The sequence below is a fragment of the Phocoena sinus genome, chromosome 18 (assembly GCF_008692025.1).
Source record: "Phocoena sinus isolate mPhoSin1 chromosome 18, mPhoSin1.pri, whole genome shotgun sequence".
In the NCBI taxonomy this organism is placed as follows: domain Eukaryota; kingdom Metazoa; phylum Chordata; class Mammalia; order Artiodactyla; family Phocoenidae; genus Phocoena; species Phocoena sinus.
Genome location: NC_045780.1, coordinates 7,611,110 through 7,624,325, shown reverse-complemented (window position 1 = coordinate 7,624,325; position 13,216 = coordinate 7,611,110). Strand labels below are relative to the sequence as shown.

Sequence of the window (13,216 nt, the reverse complement as noted above, 5' to 3'; positions counted from 1 at the left end):
CGGTGGGAGGGAGGGTGTGCAGCTCCCACCCTCCCCCAAAGCACCACACCTCATCGCACTGGTCAGAGAGGGAGGCAAGCGTCCCTCTCCCCGCTCCGCACCAGGGCCCGGCTCGTCCGGGCAGCGCTGGACCTCTCACCTCGGCTCCCACGCCCCGCCCCCAAGTTGGAGTCAGTTGCCAACCACCGTCACCTAATCTCAGTTTTGGCTTTTTCCCTTCCAGATCATTTCCTGCGTTTCCGCCCTCTCAGCCTTTCCCGGCACCATTCCTTCCCCTGAATTTGCTGCCAATATCTCAGCCTCTGTACACTGGTGCCCAATGGAATCTCGGAGATAGAGCTTTGGGTGAAGTAGAAAAGAACAGCTTTATTACTTTGCCAGGCAAAGGGGGCCACAGCAGGCTCCTGCCCTCTGCGTCCCAACCTGATGAGGGGTTTTATAACAATGGTTCAAGGGTGGGGCTGCTGAGAGGATTAGGGCGCACTCCCTTGAACTCCTCTCAGATGGTCGCCTCCTAATCTTGCTGAGCTCCTCTGGTCCCTTTAATCTCGCCTCGGGTGGTTTCTTGGCTGCCCCCCCGCCCCCATTAGCAACTGTTCCAATCAAAGATTTCAGTTTGAAACCGGACTCTGACACTTACTAGCCATGTCGTCTTCCCCTCTCTGGTCCTTGACTTTCTCATCCCTAAAATCAGTGCGCGGCGGGTGGAGGCAGAAGAGCGATGTGGCTCTGAGCTCAGCCTGCGGTGTCTTATCAGCTGGAACCCAGTTCCGTGTCCAGCTCTGCGATCGTGAGCGGTCACCCCGTGTGCTGCAGTTTCCGCAGGTGTAAATGGGGAGGCTTGGTGGGAACTCGATGGTCTACCACAGATTATTGTGAACAGCGGCTGGCATACAGTAAGCGCTCTTTAAGTGTTTGCTTTACGCCTACAGGAGGGCACTTCTGTAAGAGTCACATGAGATGCTGTCACCGCACCTCGCACGGTGCCTGGCTCAGTGCAGGCCCACGTTTGGTCAGCGCCAGCTCCCTCTCACCTCCGGGTTTTCCTCCCACTTCTCAGGCCACTCCTTTTCCTGAGTCCCAGGGGTCTGTCCTTGGCCACCTTCTCTTTCTCTGGGTGACCTTGTTCAAATCCTTGGCTGCAAATCTTTGGCCCCAAGCTAGCTGATGGCTCCCGAATCTCTAGCTCCAGGCCAGACCTGTTTCCAGCTTCTTAGACCACCATCCCAGCTCCCTGCTAAACTCTCCCCGTGGTTTTCCACTGGCACTTCTCACTCACCATCTTCCTTCCACCTCCAGATGCTCTCCTCTTACACTGTTCCTCATGCCAGGAAGCATCGCCATCCTTCGGTTCAGAACTTTCGAGTCACCCCACCCTCTGACCTCCTCCCTCCACCTGTGTCCTCCCAGCCCACTGGCTGCCTCCATCTGCAGATTCTTCTACCGATACAAATCTCAAGAATCTCCTGCTTTCTTTCCACGCCCAATGCTGTTGTTCACTTAGCTTTCCATCACTCTCCCCCTGGACTATTTCAGAAGCTGCCATACCGGCCTCACCCCCTCCATCCCTCTTCCTTCTCGTGGCATTCAGATGAATTGTGTCCCTCTAGGGAGGGGCCCTCGTCCAATAGGATGGGTGTCCCTATAAGTAGAGGAAGAGACACCTGACAGCCTTGCCCAGAAGGATGGCCATGTGAGGACAGAGCAAGACAGCAGCATCTAAAAGCCAAAGAGAGGCCTCAGGAGGTACCTAAACTGCTGACACCTTGCTCTTGGACTTTAGGCTCAGAGCTGTGAGAAAATAAATGTTGTTTCAGCCCCGCCCCAGTCCGTGGCTTTTTGTATGGCAGACTGAGCAGACTGAGACCCCGCCTCAGGCTCAGATCCACACCCTCTGCTCTAGGCTTGTGGGGTAGCGCTTGCCGCTCCCTCAGTCCTGTGCACAGGCTCCTCCTGGGACCCTGCCCCTCCTGTTGCAGCCCCGCACGCACCCTTCAAGAGTCGGTGTAAACATCACCTTCTCAGGGCAGGTTACACGCTCTTCTTCTCAGCCTCGGGACAAATGATACCTGCTGCGCGTGCCCCTATTCCAGACATTGTGCTGTTGATTTCTTTGTCTGTCTCTCCCACTAAGCCCATGAGAGAGAGGGAAAAAAAACTGTATCCGATGCCTTTTTCATTCCTAGCACAGTGTGGTTTCACAGAATACATCCAATTTATTTGTATTGAATGAATGAATAAATGAATGAAAGGCAGCATTGCGCCATTATACATAAAGTTCTTAGAATGGTACCTGACACCCAATATGTACTATTGAGTGTTTGCTCATTAAATGGACAAAATTATGCTGAACATGCTTTGAATCACTTTTTCTGCCGTTGTAGCTGTTGGAGTCTTCTGAAAGCTAAAGTAAGAACATATGGGAAAATAAAAGCCCAGATCTGCAGAGAGATTTACCCATGCAAAGCACTTCAAACTCATAGTTATTGCACTGGTTCCTGATAACTTTAGTCATGGCTGAACTGGAATGGAAAATTTTACTTCCTTCCCTGTATGTTGACCTCATCGGGCTCTGGCTGTGTTCATCTCTGAGTCCACTGTCTGCCCAAATAAACACTCCCTCTCCGTGGCAGAGTTCGCACGCAAGCCTACCCAGGCCAGCTGGTTCATCCTGTTACGTTCTTTGGAGATTTGGTTAAACCTCTTTATTTTATTTTATTTTTTAAAATTAATTTATTTATTTATTATCTTTGGCAGCATTGGGTCTTCGTTGCTGCACATGGGCTTTCTCTAGTTGCGGCGAGCGGGGGCAGTGCGTGGGCTTCTCATTGTGGTGGCTTCTCTTGTTGTGGAGCACGGGCTCTAGGTGCGTGGGCTTCATTTGTTGTGGCACGCGGGCTCAGTAGTTGTGGCTCACAGGCTTAGTTGCTCTGCGGCATGTGGGATCTTCCCGGACCAGGGATTGAACCCATGTCTCCCGCATTGGCAGGCGGATTCTTAACCACTGCGCCACCAGGGAAGCCCCCTTGGTTAAACCTCTTTAATTGCTGGTGGGGCACCGAGTGATGTGGGCACGGAGGCGAATGTGCGTTAGGATGTTGCAGCAGCCGGAAGCACCTGGCACAAGGAGAGCATCTGGAGGAAGCACAGATGACTGGAGAAGAGTGCTGTGTTGACGAGAACCAAGTGTGGGAACAAACGGCCAATTCAATTTTACAAATGCTGATTGGAGGCTCGTGTGGGCTTGGGGGGCTTGGGATGCAGATGCCTAAGATCTGTTTCCTGCCTCTAGGGACCTCAAGCCAAGCCAGGTACGAGTATTCAATAACTGTTGGAAGAGGAGATGGAGAAGGACAAAGAGAAGAAAGGAGGAGGCATGAAGGCATCCAGATACGTGGTGGAGAGTGTCAGGATGCAAAGTCTTAATTAGATATAGGAGGGAACCAAGGGCATCTCCAGAACTTTTAATGCGTTTGGATGCAGTTGAAATCTCACTGGTTGGAGGTGGCTCTGTAATAGTGGCTGCAGATAAGATTCCAACTGCAACTTCTCTTGTTGGAATAAGAGGTTCCAACTCTGAACACTTAAGACTCTAATATGAGCAGATTGGGAGGGCGGAGAGATGGACCCAGGGACCCCCTCAGTACCCTCAAAATCACTGCTGTCCCTGGAAGAAATAAGCATGACAAACTGTCTCTGGGATTTTGCATCTTTCTGCATCCCAGTTACAGCATTAGCCATGATAGTAATCATAGCAATGATGGCTAATATTTAGTGAAGACTTCCCTGTCCTAAGTGGCGTCAATGGATTATCCCTTCGCATCCTCCAAGCTAGGGATTATTCATAGTCCCACAGGATGGATGGAGAAATAGATGCACATTGAACACCTGTAACTTGCCCGAGGCTGCAGAGGTGGTACAATGGAGAAGCACTTTTCCTAAACCCCTTCCTACTCCAGGTGGCTGAACTGACACCCTAGATGGAAAGGTTCACTCCTTTCATTGGCCTTGAGTCCAGAACAGGTGGGCAGAACATGGTCCCCAGGCCAAGTGCAGCCTGTCACCTGTTTCTGTACACCTGTGATTAAGGATGTGTTTTAAATAGTCAGAAAATATCAAAGGAAGAGTCATATTTCATGATGCCTAAAACTTCTAAGAAGTTCAAAGTTCAGTGCCCATAAATAAAGTTTTTTTGACACACAGCCACACTCTTGTTGACATCTGCCTGCTGTTGCTGTAACAGGAGGGTTGGGCGTGCCTGGCTCTCAAAGCCTAAAATATTTACGTCTAAAGTAGAAATATAATGCTGTACACACGCACCTTACGTAATGTTATAAACCAGCATTACCTCAATTAAAAACAAAGATGAATTAGTTTTAAAAAATAATAAAATATTTACTGCCTGGCCCTTTACAGAGAACACGTGCCAGTCCCTGTTCTGGGTCCAGACTGGAGTCTGGAGTGAGTTCCCCTCGCCAGGACACCTCCCTGTCCTGGAGGCAGCACTCTGCCCCCGCAATCTCTCCATAGCATAAAGTACCCCACCACACCCACCATGGAAGAGATTCCTGACCACAGGAGAACAAAAGCTACCCCCAAAACCCAGACCCTCAATCCCCCAAACCCCTCTCTCAAAGAAAAAAAAAAAAGTAACCTGACTCCATGGCCACTTTCACACCCTGGCAGGTTGGCGGTAGCCCTGTCGACACATTCATTCACCCATTCATTCATTCCACAAACAGTGGTCAAGTCCCTTGGCCTTGGTGCTCTCTAGGGTGGGTGAGGGAGTGGGGAGTGGACCTTCAGCCCCCACAGAGTCAGTAGTTATCTCCAGTCTTAGACCCTGACCTCAATGGTCAAGGCACAGACTTGGCACTTGGACAGAACTGGGTTAAGATCCTGGCTCTGCCACTTGCGAACTCCGCCTGCACAGAAGCGTCTAAACTAATGAGGCCTGAAGAAGTGAAGAAGTGGGGGTGCTTTTACCCCCCTCTCACTTTTGTGTGGAGCGCTAAGGAAAATAGTGTGTGCAAAGTCCTTTGTACGGGGGAAGGGTGCACGGGATCAGTTCCAGAGAATTATACCAGCATCACCACGGACATCTCTCTCGTTGCTGAAGAATCCAATCAGTCCCCATCTCGGAGCAGATAAAGTTGACACAGATTTACAGAAAACAACCCTGAGTGTGTTCTCTCTTTTGATACCAGGGAACACTGTGCTATTTCTAGTCCCCTTGGTATTTGTTACAATCTCAAGATTTGAGTCAGGAAAAAAATAAGAATTTTCCTCTCACCAAGATCCTCTGGGATTTTTGAGAAAACACAGAACAGAAATAATAAGGATCTTGGCAATATCGGGCCGACAGCAGTGGGAAGAGGGGCCCGAATCCCCAGTCCCAGCGTCAGGCCTTTGGAATGCTGGGCCCTAGTGCAGTAATCCTTTTAGAAGAAAAAAAAGGACAGGCACAGAATGTTCAGAAAGGAGTGAAATTTAACAAACAACACACAACACATTTTGTGTCTTGTGAGGCTTTACAATCAAGGGCTTAGCAGAGACAGGGGTTGGGAAAGCTGAGTGGGCCCTTCCTTAATCCTATTTTGGTCTGTAAATTACCAAAACAGCGGAACGAGGGGGAGAATGAATATTTCCTCACCATTTTCGACAACCTTGCAGCTTTGAAAAGCTTGTAATTTGTTACCAGTAAGGGATGTGTGTCAAGTGCGGAAAAATCAGAAGACATTGCTCTAATTTTAAATTAATAAACAGAAGTCTTAAAAAAATAAATAAATAAAAATAAACAGAAGTCTTCCCTCTGTAACTTCCCCCATCAGAGGCAGCACTGAAGGCTGGGCAGTGTGTGATCCCCATTCTTTTCTTTCTCTGTGTAAAGTGAGTGCGTAAAGCACACTTTTTCACCTAGTGGAGCCGGGCTGGTAGTTAAGACCAGGCGCCTTGGAGCCACAGGACCTGGACTGGAATCCAGCCTCTGCCCTTGCCAGCTGTGTGACTTCAGGCAAAAGCTGCCTTCTTTCTGCCTCATTTTCCTCAACTGTGCTGTAGAGTTCTTTATGGCACCGACATCACAGGGTTGTAGTGAGGATTAAATGGAGTATCATATGTAAAGCACTGAGACAGCAACTAGCACTGCTCTCCGTGTGTGTTGTGTGTGTGTGTGTATTCATTAATATATACATGCATTTTTCTTCAACAAATACATCAACTATTCACGGTATTTGGTAGCTCTTCTTTTTTGTGGGTTAATTATGATATATATGATCTCATATTGTCAGTATTTTAGATTGTTTCTCATTCTTCACTATTATTAAAAAAAGCAAACTGCCATTTACATTTCTGCACTTGGATCTTTGGCAACTTTTCCAATTACTTGCTTAGAATTTATGGCTAGAAGCTGGGTCAGATGCTGTGCTCTTTTTTAAGGATTCTGATACATAATGCTGAATTGCTCTCCAAAAGGGACTTTAACATCCCAGCAGCATAGCAGGAAGGTGCCTCTTATCCTAAATTCTTGATAATACTGGATATTTTCATCCTATTCTATTTTTTCATCAGGTTGGGGAGTTTTATTGTTTTCATTTTTATTTATTTTGATACCAGCAAGGTTAAACATTTTTGTTTATGTTTATTGGCTACTTTAATTTTTCCACTGGGAATTTGCTATTTATGTCCATTGTTAACATATGGATTCATCATTTCCTTATTGGTTTGTAAGAGCTCTTTATATATTATAGGTGTTCCTTGTATTTTTAAGTTTATCGTCTGCCTTTAAATTTTGTTAAATGCCAAAGTATGTCAGAGTATATTTTTCACCATTCAGAAGTTTTTTTGTGTGCATATGTAAGTTTTAAGTACACAAATCCAGCAATATTTTCCACTATGACTTTTGTCCTAGAAGTCATGGTTATAAAATCCTTCTCTAGAATCACCCTTCAGATTATAATAATTATTCTATTTTCTTCCAAAATACTTATAATTTCATTTTTACATTTAAAAATTGAGTTTATATCAAGCTTATTTGGCCACCTGTTTCTAATATGTACGGTTTCTCCCGCAGACTCAGTGATTCTATAAACTGATCATTATCCAACTCAGTCAATTTTTTTTCTCCTCCAAAAAGTGAAAATAATGAAATCTCCCCTGCTTGCTATATTGTGAATATACACATTTTGAAAAGTATTAAGTGACATAGCAGTGTATACAATTCCCACCAAATTCAACTTTAGGATGTGAAAGGCGTGAGACACAGAATTGAAAGGTTTGAGGATTTCTTCCAAGACTTTGAGGAGAAGTGAGAATTTTCAGCTCTAAGTTTCCCTGATTCTGAATGACCAGTAAGCTTACTAAAGCCGGGAGCAGGGAGGCATTTGGGATTTTATGGCGTAAAGGTATGGTTTCAACATGTCAACGACACTTTATACCTTTAGAATATCACAGAGTTGACTTTATATCCTGTCCAAAAAAAAAAAGTAAAATTCAAGTTTTATAACTTGAAAAGTTAGAAGTGGTTCTTATTACGTATTTCAGCTGGAAAAAAAAAAAACCCAAAAAAACCTCCATTTCCTAAATTGCTTTGATTCTCCGTAAACCTCATGGCAAATTTATCAGTATTGTGCAAGATTGCCACTTCTACAGCACAATATTTGCAAACTTTCGCCTTGTTATTGTCTCTAATCAGAATAGTGTAGATAAGGAGTAGGTCGGAGGGCTTGGCTCAGAGCTGCCTCCACCCACACGTAGCCTTGCACCAGGACCCGGTGTGCTCCGGATCCATCACCAGAGGGGACGAGGAGGGGGCCCACAGCCACTCACCCTTCTGCTTCCTCCTTGGTACTTAACAGGAACAGACCGCGCCGTTGACAGCCGACGTGGACTCAGCTTCAAAGATGAGAGACATTACCTAAGGGGAAACAGCACAGGTTTATGAGTAAACAGTTACAAAACTGTTTTTAACATTTCTGAAAGGCTGCCAGTAACCCACTGAATAATCCTCAGTCATCCATCTCTTTTATCGTTAGTTTGCTCAAGGTCCTGAAGGACAATGTCAGAAACATGAGGCACTTGGAGTGGTTTTCAAGGATGTGAACAAAGCCTCCCTCATTTTCTCAGATGAATGTAGTAAATTTAGCAGTAAGAGGTACACGAGGGCCATGTTCCACCCTCATTATGCAGCCGTGACTGAATTTTGAGTAAGAAATTTCAATGCTCTGCAAAGTACCATGTGTTCTTCATTTGCTTTTCCCTTTCTGTGCCATCGGACACTATGTGAAGAGAAATCTTTTTTACTGATCAGAAAAGCAGAAGTTAGGTGTGACAACCCTTTTTTAATAAATCCAAGTTTGTCCTACTTATATAAAAAGTACGAAATAATAGCTGACACTTCCTACGCGCCTGGTATATGCCAGGCACTTGATATGCACGTATCTGACTGCCACAGCACCCTGTTAAGTAACTATTATCACTGTTTTCCAGGTGAGGAAAGGAATCTCGGAAGGATTAAGTAACCGGCCTGAATTATCAGAGGTAGGATTTGAACCCAGCTCAGTCTTCCTCTAAAGAGTTTGCTCTTTCCACTCACTGCTCAGGGCTGACTTTCCTAAATTTGACCTCCAAAAGGCATCGAACGGGCAGCTCTTTTCTCTGTTTTCATGCAGGACAGGAGAAGGGGGGAAAAACCTTGCTGAGTTTTTAAATCATGGAACAATTTTCATCCGTTGATTCTGTGGATTTAATTCTCTGAGGTTTCTATTTGATATAAGGGCTTAACCTTTCTTGGTTGCGTCTTTCTTCGGTTCCACATTCCATCCCTGGGAAATTACAGTTCAGGCTATTTTCCTGACTAGTTGGTTAGTGCCTCATTCCCTCAGGGTAATCTTCCTTATACTTTCTTGTTACTCTAAAAACTGACAGAGTTTCAATTCTATATATTGCCTTTTCTGGTTAAGTATGGATTTTTGATCTACTGTGATACATACTAAAATAGTAAAAGTCCATCTTAATGGTCCCCCAGAGATTTGAATGAGCAGACATCTAACATAAAGTCAGAGAAAGACTTAGACACTGAAGAGACTGTAGTTCAGTATTTACAAGGTATTGGGCTGCATGGAGAACTTACAACATACAACCACCGACGCGTCTTTCTACCCGAGTTCAATGAGGCAGAAAACATGGATACAAGTAACAGAAAAGAGAAGAGGTTTTAAAACACAAGGATCCTCTCTAGCAAATCATTGCAGACCCTTAAATAATCTCTTAACTGTTTGAAACTTTTAAAAGAGCATAAGAATATTAAAGACTTCAACACTTTTCTCTCTCTCTCTTTTTTTTGTATGGGAGGTGCTGACACAGAAAGTATTGAATTTGAACACGTAGTCTCATGCCTGGTACAGAGTAGGCATTTGGTAAATATTTGTTGAAAAAAGGAATAATTAAAACAAAGCCGGTTGCTCTTTTTTCTATGTTGGTTCTGTTCTTCAATTTCTTTATTTTTTCAACATTTCTTCTATCCAGTTGACAAGCACTGTAAAAGACGCTGAGAATACAGTATACTGCCTATCCTCACATAACGTTTTTTTTTTTGCGGTACGCGGGCCTCTCACTGCTGTGGCCTCTCCCGTTGCGGAGCACAGGCTCCGGACGCGCAGGCTCAGCGGCCACGGCTCACGGGCCCAGCCGCTCCGCGGCATGTGGGATCCTCCCGTACCGGGGCATGAGCCCGTGTTCCCTGCATCGGCAGGCGGACTCTCAACCCCTGCGCCACCAGGGAAGCCCCTCACATAACTTTTTAACTTAACCATCTGGTTAACCTGGAGCAATGCCTTCGTGGCTCTTTTCTTCATATAATATGAGAGGAATTACAGCCGTTCTGAATATCCCCATGGAGATGTTGTGAAAATGAAGTAGGATCAGATGATTTGTAAACTGTTTAGTTGTATACTAATATATCACTGATAAGCTCTATCAGTTACAATGCAAGTAACAGAAAGCTTCTCTTAAAATGGCTTAAACCATCAAGGTTCTTCATTTTGCCCTTTCTGGTGTCAAATTCTAAATTCTTAACTCCCATTAAGGTCCCCCATAGCTTCCAGCAGCTCTCAGGGATGGTACTTCCTCCTTCTAGTCCAGAAGAGAAGACAGAGCATCCCTGCCCAGCCTTTCCAAAAAAAAAAAAAAAAATCTTAAGATCCATTCCAACTGGTCCTCCTTCGGTCACGCGCCCGCTCTGTAACCAATGTCTGTGTCCAGAGGGATGGAAGGCACTGATTGGCTTAGCATAGACTACACACCCCAACCGAGAAGATGGACTGGCTTAGCATAGACTACACACCCCAACCGAGAAGATGGACATGAAATCAGCTTCCCTGGAACCTCATGGATCCCCAGTAGAAAGTGGTTGGCTCCTGGGTAGAGAATGGGGATGAAGGGAAATGGATAAAGAATATGCAACCATTAGCTGAATTTGAAGCAAGAGTCAACCAGCATTGCTGCCTGAAATCCATTTTACAGCGCCAGATGAACTTAAAAAAAATCTCAATATTTGGAAAAACTAGAGGCATGAATAGACATTCTATGATGTATATAAAGGTTACAGAAACACAATTAGGGCTCTGATAAGTAAGATAATTAACAGATTCATTGACATAATTCGCTCTTCTACTCCAAATAATTGCTATATAGTTTAGATGAATTTTTGACATTTATACAACTATTAAAAAAAATAAGGGTATGCCTGTCTGATGATAGATACTTTCAAGGATTTTTAAAAAGATTTTTCCTGTTTAAATATCTTATTCAAATCACTAGTTAGTCAAGTATGATGATTTCTCATTTCTTTAAAAAAAATAAAACCTCTGAATCATTTATCTGGATAAGGCTGGGCCACCCCTAGGCCAGAGTTATACACTCAGAATTCCACATAAAACAATTATAAAGGACCTCTTCCACAGGTGGAACTTATAGCCATTATATTCACTACAGCTTATGTTTTCAAGGTTGATCTATGTTATAGCCTGTGTCAGAAGTTCTTTCCTTTTAAAGGCTGGATAGTATTCCATTGTATGTATGTGCCACACTTTGTTTATCCACTCATCATCAGTGGGCATTTGGGTGGTTTCCACCTTCTGGCTATTGTGAATGCTGCTATGAACACTGGTATACAAATATTTGTTAGAGTTCCTGCTTTCAATGATTTCCGGTATATATCCAGAAGTGAAATGGCTGGATCATGTGTTAATTCTAAGTTTCATTTTTTGAGACACTGCCATACTGTTTTCCACAGTGGCTGTACCATTTTACATTCCCACCAGCAGTGCACAGAGTGCGTTTCTCTGTGTCCTCACCTACACTTGTTATCTTCTGGTTTGCTGAGGGTCTTTTTGGGTTTTGTTTTTGACAACAGTGGCCCTAACGGGTGTGAAGTGGAATCTCATTGTGCTTTTGATTTGCATTTCCCTGATGATTAGCTGAGCATCTTATCACATGATTATTGACCATCTGTATATCTTCTTTGGAGAAATGTCTATTCAAGTCCTTTGCCCACTTTTTATTTGGGCTGTTTTCTTGTTACTGTTGACTTGTGAGTTCTTTATACATACTGGATATTAATCCCTTATCAGACATGTAATTGCAAATATTTCCTCTCACTCCGTGGTTGCCTTTTCACTCTGAGTGTGTCCTTTGCTGCACAGGGACCGTCTCCTGTGGCACATGAAACACCGTCCCCACCTGCATCCAGCCCCTTCTCTCAGGTTCCCCTGCACATCCCCACAGGGATGTTAGCGGACGTTGGGACCTTCCTAGGCCTTGCGTCCTGCTGCCTTGCAAGGTGGGCTCTGTCCTGGCGGCAGGTGGAGGATGGGTTGGTGGGTGCTCCAATTCCCTGTGACTCCAGCCCCCAGCAGGGCTTCCCCAGGCCTTGTCCTAACACACTGGAAGCTAAAGACGACATCCTACCAGGAGAATTTACTGACAGCTTTTAAAAGATACAGAAAATGGGGCTTCCCCGGTGGCGCAGTGGTTGAGAGTCCGCCTGCCGATGCAGGGGACACGGGTTCGAGCCCTGGTCCGGGAAGATCCCACATGCCGCAGAGCAGCTGGGCCCGTAAGCCATGGCCGCTGAGCCTGTGCTTACTTCAGGGACAACATTTTTTTAAAAGAGAAAGCAACCTATATATTTTTTAATGTAAGTAACAACTCCTCTGTCCCAGCCTGAGGAAAAGGGCTCTGCCGAGAATGGCTGGCAGAAAAGGAGCAAGATAAAAAGGCAAGTCTTTGCCTGAAGCCTGTGAGGGGAGACAGCGGGTCAGGGGGAGGTAACCCAGATCAGGAAACATGCCTGTGTGGATCCGCTTCCGGGCCCAGCCCTCCCAGGAAGTCTCTGGTGGGTCCAGGGTGATCTTGGCCTCGACTGGGACAGAGGAAGGAGACAGACCTCTGTCTGAGCTGAGCTTGACGGCTGTGATCTGGGCTGTAATTCCCTTCCCTGGGCTTCAGTTTCTTATATGGAAAATCAAATCAATAATTGTTATAAAATCTTACTTTTCTGTTATATGATACAATTTACACAGCGCTTCATACGCATTATCCAATTTAACAAAACACTCCAGAGCAAAGCACTTTGCAAGGAATAAAATGCTTAACATATGTAAGGAATTCTTTTCTTTCTTTGAAAACTGCTCTGGGTGGCTCAGCTATTGTTTGGTTAAGAGAATTACACAATTTTGAGACGTGCGTCCTTATCTTGTGTAGGCTGAAAGGCAATTAAACAATTATTCATGTCAGAATCTGAGGTAAGGAGAAGTCTGCTTCAAAGGGTCCGCTTGACAAAGTGAAAAGCATTTGAGCAGAAACAGAGCCGTATATAATTTCCTTCTAGAATATCCACTCCATATGGCCCAAAGCAAGAATTTCAGACTCCTCCGTGGAAAGAAAGAGACAGAAATAAAAACATTAACTTTTTTGCTCTGACTTCTCTCAGCCATTTTCTGAAGAGTCTTTGGAAACCATCCGTTCTTGTAAACAGAAACCAACCGAGAGACTCCAAGGAGGTTTTTTTCTCTGGGTGTAGCGGTTGTTCAGTCATGAATCAGTGTCTTATTCCAAGAGGAAGGTGCCAGCAACAAAAGCTCGTCGTAAAAAGGACATTAAACTTTAGTATTGTCTTCATGGTCCCCTCCTGTTTCCAGTTGCCAACAACAGAGAC

The 13,216-nt window shown here is 44.9% G+C and overlaps 1 protein-coding gene across 1 annotated transcript in view; it reads right to left on the bottom strand.

Moving 5' to 3' along the window:
* The window catches only part of MEDAG (mesenteric estrogen dependent adipogenesis), a 96,446-nt gene that overhangs the window by 22,922 nt on the left and 60,308 nt on the right, over positions 1–13,216 (bottom strand). The window contains exon 2 of the transcript XR_004346731.1: positions 7,828–7,915. The gene's annotated coding sequence lies outside the window, so the exon portion shown is untranslated. The remainder of the gene's footprint in view (positions 1–7,827; positions 7,916–13,216) is intronic.